This window comes from Capsicum annuum, unplaced genomic scaffold (genome assembly GCF_002878395.1).
Source record: "Capsicum annuum cultivar UCD-10X-F1 unplaced genomic scaffold, UCD10Xv1.1 ctg81866, whole genome shotgun sequence".
In the NCBI taxonomy this organism is placed as follows: Eukaryota; Viridiplantae; Streptophyta; class Magnoliopsida; order Solanales; family Solanaceae; genus Capsicum; species Capsicum annuum.
The window spans coordinates 185,332-194,373 of record NW_025892616.1 but is presented as its reverse complement, the minus strand read 5'-3'; the positions used below and the strand labels follow the sequence as shown (position 1 = coordinate 194,373).

At 39.0% G+C, this 9,042-nt stretch overlaps 1 long non-coding RNA gene across 4 annotated transcripts; it reads left to right on the top strand.

Moving 5' to 3' along the window:
- The first annotated feature begins 244 nt into the window (after nt 1–244).
- LOC107877812 lies at nt 245–8,667 on the top strand. 4 transcript variants are annotated; one of them, XR_007051695.1, is made up of 7 exons: nt 245–588; nt 1,731–1,867; nt 1,971–2,023; nt 2,450–2,537; nt 2,642–3,259; nt 3,382–3,514; nt 8,384–8,667. It is a non-coding gene; the product is annotated as an uncharacterized LOC107877812 (long non-coding RNA). The 4 variants fall into 4 exon arrangements; XR_007051694.1 differs by having other exon boundaries at nt 247–588; nt 3,382–3,453; XR_007051693.1 differs by having other exon boundaries at nt 2,642–3,514.
- Nucleotides 8,668–9,042: the final 375 nt, after the last annotated feature.

Sequence of the window (9,042 nt, the reverse complement as noted above, 5' to 3'; positions counted from 1 at the left end):
AACCGTCTTAATAGTTATATTTATGGTAACTATTATTATAATCAACCCAATAGATATCTATGGTAACAGATATATAACCGTCGCATATTGTAATCTCATGTGTTAGGACAAAATCTAATATTAATCATCGCTTAATGTATATAATCGTCCCTACATATTAATGTGTGGCGACGGTTATATAAACCGTCTTTATAGACATTTTATTGGGACCCCTTTTTTTTTTTATCAAAAATGTCACCCGGGAATTTTCCCTCCAACATTAAAATGTTACCCGGGAATTAAGTAAATTTATTAAAGAACAAAACAAAACAAAACTGGGTCTTAGGGTTAGGACAATCCCCAATTCTCCATTCTTTCATCGATCTTTCAATACGCAAAAAAAATAGAACGGCTCACATCTCACATCTTCAATACGTAGATTTTGCTTAATTCTTAGTGGATATTATGCTTAGTAGATTTTGCTGAACTCTTGTCTTCGCTATTACTCCGAGAACTCGTCTATTTAGACTACTTTACTGAGGTGTTTTCTGTGAAATTGATGCTTTACTTGGCATATTTTGGTGTGACACTGCTCCGTTGAAGGAATCGGTAAGGAGCAGTCTCTGATTCGAGTACAATATCTGTGATTTTTAAGTTTTGCTATTTTTGAGCTTTGATTTTCTCTGAGCTTTGCTATTTCTCCGTTGAAGGAATCGGTATTCTCCATTTGTATTTGAGAATCAAGAACCTATTGTTTGTAATTTACTTTGCATGTGTTTTTTTTCATAATTGAAAGAATTTTTAAGTGGATTATGTTTTCTTAATCAGTTTTGTTGCATTTTCCCCTTTCTTTCAGTGGAAGTACTGTATAAAGGTGAATAGATTCAGTAATAGAACTAAATATATTCAATAACTGTTCATCTGCTTCACATCTAAATTTGAAAGGGACGTAGAAACTAGGAAGTGATATGTGCTTCTGTAGTATGTTCGATGTGCGTACCTTGCTATTTTCTTTACATTGTGTTGATAACTAGATAGCCTGAAGGGTTACTCTTCTACCTGTCGATTTTCCCTTAGGGGTCATTTAGTTGGTGGATGGGATAGACAAAGGATATCCCATGGGATTATTTATCCCGCTTCTATATGGGATAATAACTTATCCATCATCTATACTAAAATGATGGGATAAAATAATCTCGGGACTAAATAATACCCATTACCAAATGTACGAGAAAATAATTCCATGGAATATCTTGGGATTATTTTCCTTATCCCACCAACTAAACGACCCCGTTAATGTATGATAGGTCATTTGTTGGTGTAAGCAAAAGTGATTTTTCCGATGGCTGTCCTTCATACCTGGACCATAATCAGGGATTCTATACCTAGTAAATTATTGGAGTGAATTGTTACTCGCGAGGCACTTCAATAATGCTTCTCGTCTAAAATTCCTTTTTGTTTTGTTTGTGTGTAAGTAACAAAAACGTTTGGCGACAAACTGTTAAGCCGTGTCCTAGATATTTTGCAGCTTTTCATCTCTATTAGTTAATTTTTGTTTCCTATTTGTGGACTCGAATATGTTTGTTGTATACGAGCCAAAGTTCTACATGTCTCTAGACTATCAAATGTATGGTGGTTCATATACTCGTGATTAGATAAATGCACTTACGATTGAAACCCGATTTATACTAATTGAACTATATTTATGTTTAACTATGTATTAATGCGTAAAACATTTCTTGGTATGGCAGACTATTGTTGAACGAGGAATGAGGAAGGCATTTGGAGTGTATTGCAGCGGTTCTCATATTTCAATTGAGAAAGTTTTTGTTCTGCAAAAACTTAGCTGGGTCAATTCTTGAGGGCTTGGATTGATTGGCAACTTGAGGTTTGTTCTTAAGTAAATTGTTACCAAGTGTAGGGTTTTTTCGTTCTTGAGTAAATTGCAGCCTTGGATGTCAAAATCAACTTGACTCAAAATCAACTTTCAGGATAAAATTGGAAGAACAATAAGAGCGTTGTTCAACAGGATCACGGTTCTCTTGTAAGTAGTGATTTCATTCTTGGTCTGAGCTTCAAGGGTATGGATATAATTGGAAATTTAAGATTGTTCGTGGATAAAATTGGAAGTAGAATAAGAGGGTTTTCTTGGGATTGTTATGGGATTAAGAGTTGTAAGTAACAAAAATAGGATTTAGGGTTCACTGAGTTAGTTTTGATTTCCAAATAATTTATGTATTAAGAGTTTTCTTATTATCATAACTTTTGTAACAAGGAAAAAAGGTTCACTCTTTAGTTGTTAGAAGTATTTGTACTTGTTTTTTTTTTTAAGGTTGGAGGGTGCTAAATAGAAAATACTGCAACATTTTACTCTAAATTTAGCTGGGTTTTCCTACTTAGGTCATATAAATTCAATCTCGGTGCTTCTGTACTGTGTTTAGATAGTTTTATAGTGTTTCTCTTTCTGAAGGTGTTAATGCTTCAACATGCATAACTGCCAAAGTGAGAAACCTTTGCATATGGAAACAACTTGTGGCTCTCTTCTCTCTGAGATGCAGGTTTGCTCGAACTAGGCTCTTCAATTCTTATTAAGAAACACAAGATTTAGATTGTCTTCTGAGACTGTACTATTTTTTGTTTGTTACTTTTTATTTTGTATCAGAAAATATGGGATGAGATGGGAGAGCCAGATATCGAAAGAGAGAGCTTTTTGAACTTCAACAAAAGTGCCTGGAGGTATATTGAAGAGAAGTGAATCAGGCAAGTTGTTCTCGAGCTCAACTGCAGCAAGCTATTGCAAGCTCTGAAGCAGAACTTGCAAAGATATGTACAGCATTAGGAGAACAATCATCATACTGTAGGCAGGTTAAAGACAAACAGAAATCTCTCCTTTGGAGCATTCAATAAAACTTCAGGATCTTTTGCTTGGTACGTAGAACTTTTTTAACATCGGGAGCTTCCTTACATAGAAGAGTACCAAAAATTAGAAGGAAGATCTTGAGGCTATTAAGCCTCAGCTAGAAGAGATGAAGAGGAGAAAAAGAGAGGACGAACCAATATGCAGCTGTTGTCGACCAGATTCAGTCTATCTCTAAAGAGCTTTGTTTACACTTCCAAGAGAATGCACAAATGAGTGTAATTGATGAGAATGATTAGTCTGTCAAAAGAAGGCTTTTTCTGTTTCATCTCTTTGCTTGCTTCAATATCTACATGTTTTAAATCGAGATTGCTGTATTGAATAAAAGAGATAAAAAGTTTCAACTTCTTCAAAATGAGTTCGGTAAACTCTCACTTCACGGACATATAAGAACTGCTTAGAATAGAGGAACAACAATATTTCCTCTGCTATAGAGAATCTTAAGAGTTACTGTTTGTCTAACAGAATCTTGTAAATATTTTCAGAGTGACCGCCTGAAGATGCTGGTTGAATACTTGACAACTATCAATTTATTTAACTATTTCTATAAACCTCAGGTACATATACTGCTCTTCAGCTGGTGTATACCTCAAAACTGATTATTTACCATACTTTAAGGTCAGTTTAGTAGCATGTGATTATTTTTTGAGCTTATTTTCAGTATACTTGTAATACTAGATGATTAAGAAATATAGGCTGCTATACATGGCTGTCATTTTGCTTAGTAGACACATTTAAGAGCCTTGATTGTTGCTCTCGCTGTCTGCAAAATAAGAAAATGCCATATATCATAACATGGCGTCATTGTGGCACTAAAAGTTGCAGTTCAATGATATAATGCCATATGACTGGATAGAAGTTAAAAATATCTATTGACTTTTACATAACATTAGTTGTACTGAAAGAAAATATTAAAGTAATTGATATTAAAGTAATAGCTGAAAGTTAATTTTTCATAGGAAACATCATATTGAGATTCAAATTTCTGAATAATTAAAATATTTGAATACTTCAAAGCTATTTAATAACGAGTGGTGTAAGCTGGAATGTTTCGAATTAATTTTGAGCCTCATTATGATTAGGAGTTTTGGTTATGCTTTTAATTTAATGCCAAAGTTTGTCTTCTGATTTCTGTTAGTAGTCCTTCCTTTTGAGAAGACTAGACAACATAGCTATTAAATGAATGATAAGCTACCGAGTTTACTGATATGCAAGACTACTAGTGAGTATACCGATATACTTATAGAGTACCCTGTAATGAATCTGTAAAATTTAGGAAATAGATCTTTATTTGGACCCTGTTCTAGCCCATGATCATTTATATATAGTGTTTTCCTTCCATTTTCCCACTCTTATACTTGTTTTGAACAACATGAAATTTCAAAGTTACCTGATTGTTCTCTATACTATACAACTCTATAAGGGCTGGTAACAACTTTTGTGCACCATAAGGGCTAGTATCAACAATTATCACTGAAGAAGTTGCTTATACTGGTACTATTAGAGTAAATTTAGTAATTAAGACAACAACAACAACAACAACAAACCCAGTGTATTCCCACCTAGTGGGGTCTGGGGGGGGGGTAAGATGTACGCAGTCCATACCTCTACCTCTAAAGAAGTAGAAAGGCTGTTTCCGATAGACCCCCGGCTCAAGGCACGAGATACCACACAAACACATAGTAAAGCACAGAAGCAGATTATATAACATAAATACGTCACCTGTAGGTAATATAAAACAGAGGAAAGCAGAGGAAAGCACACAGATTCGTAATAAAACATGGAACACGGAACACGGAACACGGAATCATAACAGGAATAAAACCCCCACCAAGTAATTTCCTACACTAGCGACCCAAACTGACCTTAGTCCTCTGCCCTAATTCGCGTCCTCCAGACCTTCCTATCTAAGGTCATGTCCTCAGTGAGCTGTAACTGCTCCATGTCCCGCCTAATCACCTCACCCCAGTACTTCTTCGGCCTACCCCTATCCCGCCTAAAACCATCCAACGCTAGCCTCTCACACCTACAGATCGGGGCATCCATGCCCCTCCTCTTCACGTGTCCGAACCATCTCATTCGGGCTTCCCGCATCTTGCACTCCACTGAAGTCACACCAACCTTCTCTCGGATAGTCTCATTCCGAACTCTATCCCCTCTAGTCAGCCCACACATCCAGCGCAACATTCGCATTTCTGCCACCTTCATTTTTTGGATGTGGGAGTTCTTAACTGGCCAACACTCCGCTCCATACAACAAGGCCGGACGGACTACCACCCTGTAGAATTTGCCTTTAAGCTTGGGCGGCACCTTCTTATCACACAGCACCCCCGACGCGAGCTTCCACTTCATCCACCCCACCCCAATACGGTGCGAGACATCCTCGTCAATCTCATCGTTACTCTGGATCACGGACCCAAGATACTTGAAATTATCCCTCTTACATACCTCCTGTGTTTCCAGCTTCACTACTACCTCATTCTCCCGCCTCACGTCATTAAACTTGCATTCCACATACTCTGTCTTGCTTCTGCTCACCCTGAACTCTTTAGACTCAAAGGTTTGCCTCTACACCTCTAATTTGTCATTCACACCCCCTCGAGTCTCATCTATCAGAACTACATCGTCTGCAAAAAGCATACACCACGGCATCTCCCCTTGAATACGCCGCGTCAACACATCCATCACCAACGCAAACAAAAAGGGACTAAGAGTAGATTCCTGGTGTAATCCTGCCAGGATAATGAAATGCTCTGAGTCTCCTCCCGCCGTCCTCACCTGGGTTTTCGCTCCATCATACATATCCTTAATTGCTCTAATATATGCCAGCGGTACTCCACTCACCTCCAAGCATCTCCAAAGCACCTCCCTGGGGACTTTGTCGTAAGCCTTCTCCAGGTCGATAAACACCATATGCAGATTCTTCTTCCTTTCCCTATACTGTTCCACCAACCTCCGTACCAGGTGGATTGCCTCCGTCGTCGAGCGGCCGGGCATAAATCCGAACTGGTTTTCCGAAATAGACACTATCCGTCTCAGCCTCACCTCGACCACTCTCTCCCAGATCTTCATAGAGTGACTCAATAACTTAATCCTCCTATAGTTATTGCAACTCTGAATGTCCCCCTTATTCTTATAGAGGGATCATGGTACTCTACCTCCAAGCCTCGGGCATCTTTGCCGTCCTGAAGATTTCATTAAACAAACCAGTCAACCACCTTACACCAGCCTCTCCAACGAACTTCCAAAACTCCACCGGTATCTCATTCGGCCCCGTCGCCCTACCCCTTCGCATCCTGCGAACAGCCTGTCTAACCTCTTCTACTTTAAAACGTCTACAATAGCTAAAATCCCGACACTCCTCTGAGTGCGCCAGTTCCCCTAACACAATAGCTCTATCCCCTTCGTCATTCAAGAGCCTATGAAAATACGACTGCCATCTATTCTTAATGTGGCCGTCCTCCACCAACACTCTACCGTCCTCCCCCTTAATGCACCTCACCTGATCGAGGTCACGACCCTTCCTCTCCCTAGCCTTAGCGAGTCTAAACAACTTTTTCTCCCCTCCTTGCCCCTGTAACCCTGCATACAAGCTCTCAAAAGCGGCCGTCTTAGCTGCCGTGACTGCTGACTTAGCCTCCTTCCTCGCTAGTTTGTACTCTTTCCTGTTTACCCGCTTCTCCTCTTCGTCCTTACTCTCCACCAACTTAGCATATGCCCCTTTCTTGGTCCCCACTTTCTTCTCTACCTCTTCATTCCACCACCAATCCCATCGATGGTGCCCGACCCGGCCCCTAGAAACACCCAACACCTCACTTGCATTCTCCCTGATGCACCTTGCCGCCCTGTCCCACATACTATCCACGTCCCCCTTACACTCCCACACCCCCATTTCCGCCAACCTCTCCCCTATCTCCCACGCATTTACTGGCGTCAGGCCGCCCCACTTAATTCTAGGTCTACACTCCTTACTCCTCTTTCTATTGTTCTTTATACCCAAATCCATAACCAAGAGCCTATGCTGGGTCGAAAGATTCTCACTCGGGATGACTTTACAGTCCTTACACAACGCCTTATCTCCTTTCCTAAGCAACAAAAAGTCAATTTGGGTCCTGGCTATCGCGCTTCGAAAGGTGATCAGGTGCTCGTCCTTCTTCGGGAAGCCCGAGTTTACCACCACCAACCCAAAGGCCCTCGCAAACTCCAATAGGGTAGCCCCCTCTTCATTTCTCTCCCTAAAACCAAAACCACCATGCACATCACCAAAGCCTCCTGGTAACGTCCCGATGTGCCTGTTGAAATCCCCTGCTACAACAATCTTCTCCGAACTATGCACGCCTCTCACCACCTCCTCCAAAGCCTCTCAAAACCACATCTTCTCCTCCCCCTCCGATCCCACTTGCGGCGCATAAGCACTACACACGTTCAGGGTAAACCCCCGAATGACCAACTTAATAGTCATCAACCTGTTGTTGTTGATCTTCTTCACCTCTACTACCTGACCTCTAAGCTCTTCATCTACTAAGATGCCAACTCCATTCCTACGCCTCTCGCTCCCAGAGTACCACAGCTTGTAACCATCCACATCCCTAGCCTTAGACCCTACCCACTTGGTCTCTTGAACACACGCAATGTTGATCCTCCTCTTCCTAAGAATCTTCACAAGCTCTATGTTGAACACACGCAATGTTGATGCCAAATCTAGTAATTAAGACCATGCTCGAAAATTTCATGGGTTAATGATGCATGTAATCCTTCATTCAAGTTATATGTACATGATTTGAGTTTGGAATGTGTTAAGATTACATCACCAGAATTCCTTCTTAATCCTTCCTTAAAATGATGTTAAACCATACTGTGTGTGTGTTTCTTCTTATGGGTTAACTTATATTTCTTTAAATAATGACTTCATGATTGCTGAATGATCTTAAGGTCATGGAGAGAACTGTGTACTATGCTTTTTTGGACGAACATGTTCATAGAGAAAACATGTATATTAGTAGAAAACCTATTTAATAAGGTTACTCCTATTGTTTAAGACAATTGGGTTATGCTCTCTAGGCGAATATGTTGGTATTCGAAGAAACTAGAAAGCATGTATAGCAGTAAAATATTTGCGGTAAAACAGAACTTTTTATAATTTGAAATTTGTAGGTTGTTTTCCAAGAGATAGTAAGATCGATAGTGATCCCTAAGTACCCTGTGATAACTCAGTGTTAGAGGTTTCTTAGTTTTTTAAGTATGCTAGACAACATTACATCTCAGTTAGGACCAGACAAGAATTTTCTATATGTATGCTTTAACTAATTGTGTGACTTCAGCAAGATTAGTGATTACACTATGTGTCCTTTTTTTTAAATAACAAACAATTCATTAGTTTCTGTAATTGGAGAATAATGGTTCATTATTAGATAGTATGCCAACTTTTGTTGTTGTTGTTGTGTAGTTTGTTGCTCAGCTTTAATTTTGTTTTTCTTATTATTGTAGGTGATCATGACTTAAAAGATGGTGGGAACGAAATTGATGAACTAGACCTGACCTAAGAGATCGATCACATTGGCTTCATGTCACCCTAGCTGTTGGAAAAACTTGTGTATGTTTTGATTGAGATCAATCACATTTGATAGAGTATACGTAGTTTCAAACATCTTTTATTTTTGAACATTCAAAACTTGTGTATGTTTTGAATTTTTTGAATGGTCAAAAAATATTTGGTTTCTTATTGGTTGACATTTTGGGAATTAATAGTTATTGGTACTCTTGATGATTAATATATATATGTACATTTGTGTTATGGTTGGTTTATAAAATCATTGCAATAGCATAACATAGTATTGTCATAATAGCGTAAAATAACTGTTTCTATAGCCAAAATTAATCGTTGCTCTGTCGCAATAGCTTACAAAATAACCGTCCTATAAAGCTTTTATGATGGTTTATAACTTTCGCAATAGGTAGCTGTTCAATATAAATCAAATCGTCGTAGTAGCTTAAAAATCGATGCAATAAGTTTCATAGGGATGGTTAAAAACCGTCCAAAAATGTAATAAACCGTCGCTATAGTAAATATATAAAGATGGTTTAAAGCCGTCTCGATAGCCTCATAATCGTCGCCTTATCATGACATGAAATATATGCCTTCTGAA